The sequence below is a fragment of the Conger conger genome, chromosome 18 (assembly GCF_963514075.1).
Source record: "Conger conger chromosome 18, fConCon1.1, whole genome shotgun sequence".
NCBI lineage: Eukaryota > Metazoa > Chordata > Actinopteri > Anguilliformes > Congridae > Conger > Conger conger.
The window spans coordinates 22,380,833-22,393,697 of NC_083777.1; the positions used below are offsets into that span (position 1 = coordinate 22,380,833).

Sequence of the window (12,865 nt, forward strand, 5' to 3'; positions counted from 1 at the left end):
GAGAGAGAGAGAGAGAGAGAGAGAGAGAGAGAGAGTGGTTCTTGTGAAACAGGACCAAGCTCGTCCTGGATTTCCAAAATCACCAGCGACTGATGAGTCATCACAAGACTCCCACATACCTGTCAGTACACTGACTGCCACCCCACCCCCACCCCCCCTTAAGGTGAGAAACAGCGGATAAATAAAGCGTGACTAATTTTAGAGGCTGGGTTTGGAAGGTGTTATGGCATTAATCACAATAATGGTCTTAATTAAGGACGAGGCACATGACTGCTCAGCTTCTCAGCCAGTGATGGGTGAGCAGGCGTCGAGCTGCCAGCCCCCCCCACCCCCGGATGAGCTTCCTCCTGCCCCGTGACATCACAGGCTGGACCGCGGGACCCCGAGCAGAGGAATGCTTATTTATGGCGCTGTGAGTGTTTCTCTCTACCCAGCAGCTGCAGCAGATGTGGGGGGGGGGGGGGATACCCCACAGGAAATGGCTGCGGTCTGTGGGCCTGGTGGGTCGCCCCGGGTTACAGAGGTCAGACTGGCGGCAAGCTCGCTGCCTCAGACCCACCCCAGGTGCCCCCCCCTCCCCTAAATCTTGCCCACACTGACATGCCGGACTCTGCTGTAATGTTAAAGGCCTCAAAGGACAGTGGAGTGGGGTGAGGGGGAGGGGGGGGGGTGTTTGTGGGGAAATGCCTGACTGGGAACACACTGTACAATAGTCAATCCTGCAGATGCACGTACGCACACACACACTGACACACACACACACACACACGGCTATGTCCACTGCGGTCTGTTCACTGGGTGCCTGTAGCGTCCACGAATCGTGTAGATTTTCATGCTCAGCTCCGCCTTTTAAAGAGACGGCGCAGTTATTTCCCCTAACATGGGCAGCAGTGACGGACAGGCTCCTCCAACCACCGACACGCCCGACATCACACGGCACCTGCAGCTCAGGCACACCGCCTCTTCAGAGAAACATGAGGTACTGCAGCAAGCTCAAAACACCACACACAGCATAACACAGGGCTGGATTAATCCTGGCTATCTGCTCTTTTTCCTGGTTTTTAACTTCAATTTCCCATATTGAATGAGCATTTGGGATTGGCTCAGTATTAAAATGGTTTTCGTCACATTAACGGATTCTGTTTACATAGCGCAGGGATGGGCGAGGTGGCCTCATCAGTCTCTGGAGTTCAGAACAACGTCTGCTCTTAATTATTTAATTAGCCCAATAAATTACTCGATCACTCTAGGACTTGGAACAGTACTTTCCTCGAAGGTCTTCAACGCACTTGTCCCTGGTTCTGATTTGCACTTTATTGCACGTCGCACGGGATAACAGCGTGTGCCAAATGACTAATGTAATCTGTCATTTATTGCCACATTCCATGATATAAACAGCGGCTGATAAATGCTCTTGTCTTGCAGCATTTAATTGAGGCCTAATTTAGGAGTGAATGGGGTCATGGTGCGCGTGGCTAATTCGCTGCTTGAGCCAGGGTAACTGGTGGCAGCAAAATCCTGCATCCACACCGGGCCTCCAGGACTGGAGTCGCCCATCCCTAATATACCGCCCTTCACCTGGTCGTCTCACAGCACGTATCAGGAAACTGAAAGCAGGTCTGGCTCAGTCTGGGCCACCTTCACCCTGCTCCGACAGACCTCCATTTCAGTAACCGGGGGCGCCGACAAATCAGCATTTACGATAGCGGTCGCACCAGCCGCCAGTCCACCAATCAGACGGAGCGTCCTTGGACAGGCGGGGGCACAGGGTGCATCGCTCGCAGTGGGGGAGAGCGGGCCCCGTCGCTCACAGTAAATGAAGTGGCTCCCTGTGAAAGGCTGGCGCACAGGGGAGATCGGTCAGGGCCGCTCCCCGTGATGAACAGCACACAGCCGCAGAGCGGGCAGGGAGGCGGGGACGTGCGTATGGAGCAGAGGGGCGGTCCGGTGTCCGTGTGGTTCAGGATACAGCAGAAGCTCGCACACACACACACACACACACACACACACACACACACACACACACACACACACACACACACACACACACACACACACACACACACACACACACACACACACTTCATGGAGACACATACAGGCACAGTACATGGAGGCACATTACATGTTACATACACACACACAGACACATACACATACACACTACATGAACACACACACACACGCATACACACTACATGGACACACGCATACACACTACATGGATACACACACACACTACATGGACACACACACACACACACACACACTACATGGAGACACATTCACACACTACATACAGACAGTGGGACAATGAAATACCAAGGCCCTGCGTGTGAATGTGAAACCCCGCCTTTCTGAGCCTTTCATTGGCTGCCAGCCATGTCACAGGAAGGTGATTGGCCTGAGGAGACGCATTCCTCTACGGAGGCGTTCCAGCAAGTTAAGCGCAAAATTATTCCGTCTGGATAACTGGCCCATGCTTTTCCTGTTCCCTAATGCACAAGTCGCATTTAATTCTACGCATAACAAGCCTTAAAAATTACACAAAGGCTTTGGGTTTAAGGAAATCTTGATCGCATAAATACCAATTATGTGAATAATAACATATATTACCATACAAAACAGGCCTTTCAACTCTCATTTCACCATGGCAAGCAAAACTTCCAATAAATTACCGAATGACACAACGTGGATTTCCATAACAAACAAATCTAGCCCCGTACAATGGGGAAAAAACATTTCTGCAAGGTATCTGTGCGTGAAGCTGATTTGGATTTCAGAAATACAAATGTGCACAGCCAGAAGCACTGCTTCTTTGCCTCGTCCATATGTCTATTTATATATAGCTCTGTGTGTGCGCGTGTAGTTGTGTGTGCTGCATCTAGCTGTGTGTGTGTAGCTGTCTGAGTGTGTGTGCGCTTGTAGTTGTGTGTGGTGCATCTAGCTGTGTGTGTGTGTGTGTGTGTGTATGTGTGTGTGCGTGTGCGTGTGCATGTAGCTGCCTGTGTGTGTGTGCGCTTGTAGTTGTGTGTGATGCATCTAGCTGTGTGTGTGTGTGTGTGGTGGATCTAGCTGTGTGTGTGTGGTGCATCTAGCTGTGTGTGTGTGTGTGTGGTGCATCTAGCTGTGTGTGTGTGGTGCATCTAGCTGTGTGTGTGAGTAGCTGTGTGTGTGTGTGAGTCCTTTCTACTCCCTCTTTGCTCCATTTCACTCTCTACATCGATTAGTCCTCTCTGTGCAAGTCACCCGCCCCCCGTTCCCACATCCCCCCCTCCAGCACAAACGCTTCCTTTCCCCCAATTAAACCACCGCTCCATTCAGCTATTCCCCCGCCATCCTGTCTGAGGAGGCCTCCCATCGCTTTCCCCGTTCTCCTCCTCTCCTCCACCTCACCCTGCTGCTTCACCCTCTCAAGGCATCTCAGTTCAGTCACACACACGCACACGCACGCACGCACACGCACTCAAAATATCAGTACAGGTTCTGTGCATCACACTGGCCTGGGATAAAAACAGAAACATCAGCGCTGCCTGAGTTCACACACAACCCCAGCGACATTCCTCCCACGTTTAAAGGTCTGTATCAATAAGGGGGGGGGGGGGCCCTCGTGTGGGTGTCAGAAGCAGGGAATGGCGAGTTTGAGCGCTCCATCGACAGGAGAAGATCGTGCCGTCTCGCTTTGAGAGGGAAGCTAATTTAACCAGCAGTGGACGGCAGTGTGGTTGTAGAGACGGACTCTCGTGGAAGACGCTACGATGGGACCAGGAAGCCGGGACCGGGGCCACGGGGCCGCGGCGGTGGCGGCGTAAATCTCCCGGCGCATTCCCACGCTGCCCAGCCGCCCCCGGCCTGCAGCCTCCTCCTCAGAGGTGTTTTTGTTTGGGGCCTCCCGCGCGCCTCCCCCCGGGCCTTTGTTCAGCCCGTAATAAATGATGTCACAGCGGGCCTTTAAAGGCCTTACAGCTGCCCAATTACAGAGAGATGAATCAATCCCAGGGCCGCCCTCGCCCTGAGGACAGGACGGACAGACGGACAGACAGACAGAGCCCCAAAGACCTGGTGGGAATTATCCACTGAGGAAGGAATTTTAAATATATATTCTTCATGCCCTTAAGCCAGTTGACACTTGGCTTGGGAGCTGTGGTCGCCTTGCAATGTTTGACCAGATTACACTAACCAGCACACGCTCAACCCATATTCCACTGCACCAACCTGACCACTCAAGCCAACACACCCAGAACAATCCACACACCAACCTGACCACACTAACCAGCACACCTCAACCACTGCACTGTACCAACCTGACCACACTAACCAGCACACCTCAACCACTGCACTGTACCACCCTGACCACACTAACCAGCACACCTCAACCACTCCACACACCAACCTGACCACACTAACCAGCACACCTCAACCATTCCACACACCAACCTGACCACACTAACCAGCACACCTCAACCATTCCACACACCAACCTGACCACACTAACCAGCACACCTCAACCATTCCACACACCAACCTGACCACACTAACCAGCACTCCCCTGTTCCACAGCACCAACCTGACCACACTAACCAGCACTCCCCTGTTCCACAGCACCAACCTGCCCATACTAACCAGCACTCCCCTGTTCCACAGCACCAACCTGACCATACTAACCAGCACTCCCCTGTTCCACAGCACCAACCTGACCATACTAACCAGCACTCCCCTCTTCCACAGCACGCCCTGGGAGTGTCCCCGATTAGTCCTCATGTGTGGAGTCAGAGCTCCTTCAGCAGAAAAGCAGGCTCTTATTGCGGGGGACAGAACAGCGTGCATCTTGGCGAGGCCGGGGCGAATGTTAATTCCCCGCTCCGTGGTAAATGTGTCTAGACCGAAGCGCGGGGTAGCCTTCATAAGGGGCAGAAAGCGCCCACGGGAGGCGCAGACTAGTGTTCCTTTACGACTCTGAATGTCGTTTTCTTTGGAGCCGCTCTTATTTGCTTTGAGCGGGGCGGCCGTTCCCAGAGCTACAATTAGATATATTAGACCTCGCTCGCCGCGTTTCAATTAAACTGCGCCCCGCTGACATCAGACCCAACCAGGCCCCAGAACCCTCTGCTGAGGCAGCGATGGCTCTTCCCCGTTTACCCGCGTCAACCGGAAGCCGCCGTCCCAGCGAGTCCCATCCGCCAATGCACGCCCTCACCGGCACTGCCTCGCCATACCGTTCACAGGAATTAAACACGGTCTCGGAAATCTACATCTGTAGAGGACCTGAGAAAAACACATCAGTGCGTGGACAGCAGGGAGAGAGAACTGGTGCGGCTGGCCACTGAGAGGATGGGTAACCTGCTCCGCGTTACGTGTGCTTGCTTGAGGAACACTAGATGACCATAATCTACGCCGGATGGAATTTGCGCAACTTGAGAATTTCTTGGTAGCCGGCAGGAGGACGGATTAGCGATGCTAGCTAGCTAGCTAATCCCTGCCACAAGATTGACAGATATGAAATCCCCATTTCTCAAGCTCTGAAGAGTATCCGTGTATGGAGTGAATCGTTCCTTACACGGCACAACCGTTGTGCCTTTTCCCCCACCGTTTTCCCGCAATAAATGCATAACCTATACACCGTGGACACAAGCATGGCAGAAAGCGATTAAGATCAATAAGTAAATCTAGCTAGCTTTCTAAAATAGCAAAATAGCCTAGGTGCTATGCTGTTAAATATAGCCCCAAAATAGTTGTCCCCACTCAAACCTGACAGTGTTGCAGATTCACTAAATACAATTTTTTTTTAATCACACAAAAGTAATATGTAATGATTGTGAGGCAGCCTATGCTAACGCCTAAGTGTAAATGTGATTAACGACCAGGCCTAATCAAAACCCAGGTAATGCAGTAACACTAACAGCACAAATGGATTTTCTTAGCCAAAAGGGCAGCCAATTTGTCAATTAAATCCACGGGACTTGAAATCTCCAACCGGCTGAATAGAGGCAGCATCCAATTGGCAAGCCCTGACTGGTAGACAGTTTGATGGAATATCGTGTTTGGAGAGGTGCAAGCCACAAAATAAGCCAAAAAGCAATGCTCCGGTGTGAGAAAGCATCTTCACTACAAACAATTAAGTAGTCTGTGATTAAATAAAAGTTAATCTAACGTGCCCGTAACAACTCTAATTATACGGCTCTTTATCAGCATTTCTCAGTATGATTTAGTGTGACACTATCCAGTGTGGGAGCATTTATTTATTAATGCTATCATTTTATCAGGCTACCGTTCAAATGTATTATTTCTACATCACTGTAGGCTCTATACATGGGAGTGTCTGAAATGAGCACATTGCTTTTCACACATTAAATAAACCCACGCACACAAACTGAACAAGCGGTGTGGCCAGTTACTTTAGCCGCACCTTAAGCGCAGGATAAAGAGGGGTTCTAACCTTGTTGCCACGGGAGACGTCCTCTGGCCTATCCGGTCTGAGCGTCTCGGGTTTCCTGCAATGGGAACAGACGGGGGCGGGGGGTCAAGGCCGAGACCACTGACAGGTCAGCTGCAGATGTCCGTTCATTGTGCCACAGCCCAGCCCAGCCCAGCCTTACAGGACTGCAGAGGCTGGGACAGGACTGTGATATAGGCCTTCTCCCCCAGGCGAAAGAAAAAGACCTCCACACCAAACCCCCTTTTTGCATCCCCCCCCCCCCCACTGCCCATAGGGCAAATCAATAAAGTGCTGGAGCGTGGTGATTTGAGTGGTACATGCACCACCCAATGCCCCTGACACCTGGTAAACCGTGGTCTCATTCAGCTGCACCAATCACAAAAGCACACACACACACACACACACACACACACACACACACAAGCAGACAGACCCACACACACACACACACACACTACATGGGGAGGCAGCCTCTAGCTACCTGTAGCACGTACTGTAAGCACTAGCAGCCAATCATCAGCATAAACACATGGCCCAGCCAGGGTTCAGTGCACTTAGTAATGAATTATACATCGTCAAACAACATCAAACATCAGTGCAGTCCAAAAGATTAGGCCAAGCAATTCATCTGGCTAACCAGCCATGGTTAATTAATGCATCTTCAAACGCAGTACCCAGCATTTGCTACTGTAGAGGGATAAAGAAACCCAAGTGAATAAAACCCGCCGCTAAACTTATTCCATTCTTCTTCTCCTATTTCCGCCCGCCCGTAAAACAAGAGACAGCCAAAGGCAGACATCCACAGCACTCCTCCTAGCCGACAGCATCGTCCCTGAGTGGTTCCGCCAGCACTGCTGAAGAAGCATTAGGAAAGTAACACAGTCCCATGTATTCACCGGCCTGTGGAGAGCAGAATCCTTCTGGAAAAGAATGCGGGCTAGCGGCCATTTTACTCCAGCCCGGTTACTGGTCTACAGGTCCATATCCATCCACTCCACCTGCCATGCAAATTCAGTGGCTGGAGAACAGGATTCTCTCCCGGGCGCGAAACCCCGCGCGTCCCGGCCTTAGGACGAGAGGGACTCTGACAAACGAGAGGCGCGCTCACAGCAGGACGGCGCTGCTGCGTTTCGGGAGCCTGACGGCGGATGACCCCGCCCGTAGAGGGGGGTCGGAGGTCCGGTTTTAGCTCCTCGAACAGCTAAAATGAATAAATAATGAAAAGCAGCAGACGGCTTATGCTCAGCTGAAGGGAGAGGGAGAGAGGGAGAGAGAGAGAGAGAGAGAGAGAGTGAGAGAGAGGGATAGAGGGAGAGAGAACGAGAGAAAGGGAAAGAGAGAGAGAGAGAGAGGAGATAGATGCTGGATTTCGTACTCTCGGGCAGATGATCTCCCTGGTGATTGCCTGTATGAGACCCAACATGCACTGCAGGTCCTGGGGCTCCATTAGAACACTCACCAGCAACCGGAGACTGCTTTCGAAACAGGCTACTGATGAGAGAGAGAGAAACGGAGGGGGGAGAAGAAAGGGAGAGAGAGAGAGAGAGAAAGGGAGGGGGGAGGAGAGAGACGGACAGGAGGGAGAGGAGAGAATACTGAAGGAAGAGCGCGTGAGAGGAGAACGCGGGACTGTCACAGATGAAGAGAAGGGGAGGGCGACGCGCAGACAGATGGATAGAGAGAGCGATCAGAGAGACACAGGGAACCCGCTTTTGTTCTCCGCTGCACAGAATGTGATTTTAAAGTTTAATGGAGTTCAGTCAAACAGCAGCACATCTCCTGGCACTGAGAGAGTCAGCAAGCACAGTGCTGTCTGTCTCACACACACACACCACACACACACACACACACACACACACACACACACACACACACACACACACACACACACACTCTGTCAGTACAGTGCGTGTACCTCAGAGAGCTGTGGTAATATTGACAGCAGGCTAAAACAAACCCGTTCCGTTTACAGGAGTAAACTAAGGGTCGTTGCCACGGACCCCATCTCCCCATCACAGCCCCGCCCCTCCTCGCTGTCCTGTGAATGTGAATCTCCGGAACATTCCGCTAGCACATTCACCCTCAGCGTGCCAGAAACCACTGGGCAGTGCTGGAACAGATGGGACAGCATTTCATTCACCCCCTCCCCCAAACGGGGAAGGGGCAGATGTGTGGGGGGCAGATGTGTGGGGGGCAGATGTGTGGGGGGCAGAAGACAGCGGTTTTCAGAAAAGAACGGGGAGCAGGCTACTGCGCTCCCTCCACCCGACAGGAGGAAGTTAATTTACCGAGTGTGCGGAACTGCCGACACACACACACACACACACACACACACACACACACACACACACACAAACACACACACAAACACACACACAAACACACACACACAAACACACAGACACACAAACAGACACGGAGACACATGTTTCTCATTTAAACAGAGGAAGCTGGGAAGGACACGAACAGGGAAAACAGAAGAAAAAACAGAAGCAATAACAGAAATTCCCTTTAAGGATCCGGCAGCCTGACATTTTATTAGCAGAACACTGTTTCCAATTTACTGCAGGCCTGTTTGAACGGTCCCCACAAAGTCCAAGGGAGCGAACGCAACCGGGCTGTCAATCAAGCGACAAGCTGCCAGACGGAGAGGTCTTAATTACGGCTGGCCCACCGTGTGACATCAGAGAGGGGGCAGAGGAAGGGAATGTTCCCTGTAATTACTATGGGAGTCTATGAGAGCCCTCGTTGGCCCTGGAGGCCAGTGAAAACCCAATTATCAAACAGACCCACCGACCTCAAACCAGAAAAGGTCGGCAAAATAAATACACACACACTCGTTTCGAAGCATGTGGAATGAATTTCTTTTCACAACAGTTATGATGCGAAAGTGCCGTCTGAACATCACAAATGACAATCAAACACCATCTCCACTCATGCAAACGACTGATCTCATGCAAACCGCTCTCGTTTCTCTTCCTCTTCTGTGGACCACAGAGTTCAGAGGATGAAAACGTGAACACAGGGAACATGCAAATTCCTCAGATAAAATGTTATTACAGACAGACAGCATATCATACACGGGTCACTAGAGAAAACCGGTACGAGACGCAACGAAAACACAAACACTAATACAAAAAACGAAAACCATCCAATCTCACACAATCTCTATTTGCTAAAGCTGGAAGTAAGCAAGAGAACTAGGCAACCACATCCAAAACATCAACATATAGCTGGCACAAGAGTATTGTGAATTTGAATTGCAAATAAGCACGTAAGGACCCCACGATTGCCGTTACGGCAGGGGATTCAATTCAGTGTCGAACAACCGCAAGAACAAAATCATCAAATTTCTTTGTATTTCTACAAGCTGCCAGAAAAAACTCCTCTCCCTGCTCCTTACCCCTCCCACGTGTGTCAAATGTAGAGCAGTTGCTCACACAGATCTGGGCAATTTAAGACAAAGTCACCTATAATTTCACTGAGGTGAAGTTATAGTCCAATATCGCTCCTGAATGTTAACATCAAAATGACCAATAATCCCGATGATTATAATAATAATCAGCTCTGGTGAAATGAAATGTGCCCACCTCTGACGAAGCCTTTCGAGTGCATCTGTAGCCACCTGCACACAGCTGTAGACTACTCAACAGGGAACAGGGAACCGCAATTAGAGTTCAGTCAGATAAGGGGCATGGCCTGTTTGAATTCATTCTGATGTTGAGGCATTATGTTGCTTCCAAGACCAAGTATATTGAGTAAACTGAATAACCAATGCCGTGCCCTGGTTTCCTCAAAAACCCTTCACACCACGTAGCCCTGGACTGAACACAGCAAAGCTTTGATGGGGGGGGGGGCGAGAGACGGGTCGAGCGGAAGGCTGCCCTGAATTCCTGGCTGTTCTGTATTTACTGAACCCCTCGCAGAGACTGAAATGATTTCAGAAGACGGGAAAGATGTGCCACGTTTGCTGGTATCGTTTTCCGCCGCCATTCCTGGCTCTTCACGGGGATAAGCCTCCATCCAGGCCCGGACCGGGCCGTAACGCTGACAAGCCAAACAACCGACAAAGCTATCCCAGAATCCCCACCTCACCTGGATACGGAGAACGCAAAACCCGCGCATCCCACGGCGAGAGAAGCGGCAGACGGCAGCGTCGGAGAGGAGCCGCCGCGCCGTCGGCATTCTGAAGCGGCAGAACGGACGTGGGCATGCATGAAAACGGCAGATGTTCCGGAAGGTTCTGGTTTCGCCGGAGGGGGGGGGGGGGGGGGGGGGGAGTACGGGGAACTCGGCTCTCTAATTGACGGCACCGCGGCAGCGTCCGTCACTCCGTGCCGTTGAGCGCGACCGACTCTCGTCTTAAACGGCACGCGTTCCCGAGCAGGTCTCATTATTCCACAGCTATTCCGAAACCAGATGAAAACGGAGACAGTTTTCATCGAAGGGTACGACAGCCCGGCGTCTTGAAAGCTTTCAATTTAGCGCAGGCCTGTCCGAACAGGCCCGGGGAAGACCAGGGGGAGAGTGAGAAAACCCGGCTGTCAATCATTCGGCCGAGGAAGAGGACAGAGACGGACAGAGAGAGGTCTTAATTACCGCTGGCGTACCGTGCCAAGCCCGCACGCACACACACACCACCCAAAACCCCGTGTGTTTATGAGCGAGGAAGAGATAGAGCAAAAGAGAGATGGAGAGGAAACTAAACGGGAGGGAGGAGAGCACAGAGGGTAACCGAGGTCAGGCGGAGAGTGTCAACATGCAGCGGCAGTAAACAACAAAAAGTCAAGAGAGGGAACAGGCGAGGATGAGGGGTGGAGGGGTGGAGGGAGGGGGAGATGGGCTGATAAAGCGGCTCGTTCCTGTCCGAAACGACGGCACTCAGCGCCAGCGTCCTCTCCACACTGACCCCAATCAGCTGCTGTACTGCCCTCCTGGGGCTCTGACAAAACAGTGGAGACACAGCCGTGATCAGCTCACCAAGTCCTTCCAGCACTGGCCTACGCAGCTAAAACAACCACCTTCAGTATCGCATGAAGACACACGTGTATGTGGTGATATTAAGCCTATTTTAACCGGTTGATATTTAAAAAAAATCCCATAAGCAAAGTTCTGACACAACAGGACAGCCGGGTACTGGCCAATCAGAATCTGCAGGGCGGCCGGTAGACCAATGAGAAGTGATGCTGAAGTGAAGGTCCACGCAGAAGAGAAACGGGCCGCTCGGGAGAGCTGGGGCTTTGGAGAGAGCGCTGCAGGCCTTAATCCGCCTGATTAATAATGGAGGGGTGTTAAAGCAGGGTGTCAAGGCACTCACTGCAGGATGTGCAGGCAGGCGTGCCGAAATAAGGGTACTCCCAAAACACGCGCGTGTGTGTGTGTGTGTGTGTGTACACGCAGTCTCTCACACTCACAAACACACACGCACACAGTCTCTCACACTCACAAACACACGCACAGTCTCTCACACTCACAAACACACACGCACACAGTCTATCACGCGCACAGTCTATCACACGCACAGTCTCTCACACGCACAGTCTCTCACACGCACAGTCTCTCACACTCACAAACACACACGCACACAGTCTATCACACGCACACAGTCTCTCACACTCACAAACACACACAGAAACAGACTCTCACACAAACAGAGACACAGACAAACAAAACTCAAACACACACACTCACTCACATACATAGCAATTGCTCTCCCTCAGTTGTACGTATAGGTATTTTACATACACACTCCCCATCTGTCGCACAGACAAACGTGCACTAAAAAACCGTGCCCACACACACACGTGCACAGGATGAGCGGAGGAGGCTGTTCCCAGACTCAGCTGTACGGCGGTATCGCGCCCGCAGCAGACTGGACTGCTCCTCCGTCCCGTGAACACGTGCCCGGGACCGGCCGTCTCTGCAGCGCTCTGCCGCGTGCTTGGCGCTCTCCCGGCGGAACTGAATCCCCGGCGCAGAACCCCGCCGCGCGCCGGTGAATCAGGGACAGAAGCAGCAGGCGATCGCCATAACAACCTGCGGCCCGGCTATGACTCACCAGCACGACGAAAAACAGCCTGCCAATCATGAGCCCCTGCTGCTTCTGACGGGCAGGAGGGGGCGGGGGGGGGGGGGGGGGGGGGGGAGAGGAAGGGGAGGAAGGGGGGAGCAGGGAAGCCAAGTAATAAAAAAAATGTTCCAACACAAAAGGCTGCATTCGTCACAGTCCTGACCCGGGACCCCCAGAACATTCATCACAGCGCCCCTCTCAGCCTCACCTCTGTCCCAGTGACCCCGCGCCTCCTTTATGAACTCCCCTCAGCCTCCCCCGCTCCTCCCCTTGACCCCCCGCCAACCTCCCCTCCAACTTACGCCCGCCACTCAAACCCCCTTCCGGAATATTCCATTACGTCATGAGTCGCCCCCACC

The 12,865-nt window shown here is 52.2% G+C and overlaps 1 protein-coding gene across 3 annotated transcripts in view; it reads right to left on the reverse strand.

Moving 5' to 3' along the window:
* The window catches only part of ndst2a (N-deacetylase/N-sulfotransferase (heparan glucosaminyl) 2a), a 95,489-nt gene that overhangs the window by 31,326 nt on the left and 51,298 nt on the right, over window positions 1–12,865 (reverse strand). For 2 of the 3 annotated variants that reach the window (XM_061227959.1, XM_061227960.1), the window contains exon 3: window positions 6,437–6,491. The exons of the other annotated variant lie outside the window; for it this stretch is intronic. The gene's annotated coding sequence lies outside the window, so the exon portion shown is untranslated. The remainder of the gene's footprint in view (window positions 1–6,436; window positions 6,492–12,865) is intronic. 3 annotated transcript variants of the gene reach the window in all.